The sequence below is a fragment of the Echinops telfairi genome, unplaced genomic scaffold (assembly GCF_000313985.2).
Source record: "Echinops telfairi isolate 266 unplaced genomic scaffold, ASM31398v2 ScPeMD7_18;HRSCAF=68, whole genome shotgun sequence".
NCBI lineage: Eukaryota > Metazoa > Chordata > Mammalia > Afrosoricida > Tenrecidae > Echinops > Echinops telfairi.
This window is the reverse complement of record NW_022103915.1, coordinates 90514411-90515556: the sequence shown is the minus strand read 5'-3', so window position 1 is coordinate 90515556 and position 1146 is coordinate 90514411. Positions and strand designations below refer to the sequence as shown.

At 50.2% G+C, this 1146-nt stretch overlaps 1 protein-coding gene across 1 annotated transcript in view; it reads right to left on the bottom strand.

The window, feature by feature from the left end:
* Window positions 1-1146, bottom strand: part of FMN1 (formin 1) — a 338627-nt gene that overhangs the window by 172739 nt on the left and 164742 nt on the right. The window lies entirely within an intron of this gene.

Here is a 1146-nt window from a genome sequence, read left to right as displayed (position 1 = left end):
GGGAGGGAGGGGGGAAATGTGGAGCTGATACCAAGGGCTCAAGTAGAAGGCAAATGCTTTGAGAATGATGATGGCAGCATATGTACAAATGTGCTTGACACAATAGGTGTATGGATGGATTGTGATGAGTTGTAGGAGCCCCCAATAAAACGATTTAATTTTTTTAAAAAACGGTGTGTGGGTAGTATCAGATGTACCTATCAAACTCCACCACTGGGGAGGTGAATTGTTCTCAGCACCCAGCCCAAGGGTGACTGTTATGAGATGGAGGTCAGGTGCACCTCTTTCTCTCCAGCCATTCAGACAACAGCTGGAAACCCTCTAGGCCACCCCCACCCCGCCACCCTCACCAATGGAACTTTCTCCTCCTCCACTGCTTCACCAATCCAGCACACTGGCCATTCAGAACTCACAAACAGCACTTATGGTGGTGGGGTTTAAGACGGAAGAGACAAGTGACGATTACTCAGGATACAGTTCTTCAGTCCGGGTAGTTTCTGCCCTGTGCTTTCCCTATGCTTCTGTTTGACTCTTGGCCTCTGGGCCCTCCTGGCTTCTTGGGCTGGTGACGTTTCTTTCTGCCAGTAAGCCTTAGCCTGACGGCTTTCCCTTTTCTTACTGCAGGAACCAGGAAGCCCTCCGAGGTGCCGCCTGCTGCACTCCTGGTTCTGCCAACACCGGATCTATGCTGCTGCTCACTGGGTGCTCCCATCTCCCGGGTTACAGCTCGCGCTCCCTCTCTCTCACTCTGACTCCTGGGTCCAGGGGTTCTCAGAACAGGGACCTGGGTCCAAAGGACACGTCCTACTCCTGGTTATTCTTGGTAGTGGAAGCCACTGCCCTAATTCATAAACTGTGACTCTAGGCTAGCTCATATTAAGTCCAGTGAGACGGTAAAACTGACCCACCTCCTCGTTAAGAGTTCTATACTCTTTATTTCCCTGGCCCCCACCTGCCAAGAGTGGTGTGCACAGTGCTTGCACTATCAAGCCAGTCAATCCCCTTGGTGAGCCATAAGCTCCTGATTTGCAAAGATCCACACTATCACTTGGGGGGAGTTGTGAGACCAGGTGATCTATCACATCACATTTGGCTTCTTCAAGAAATAAATGAGAAAGGAAAAAAAAAAAAGATGGAGGGTAGAAA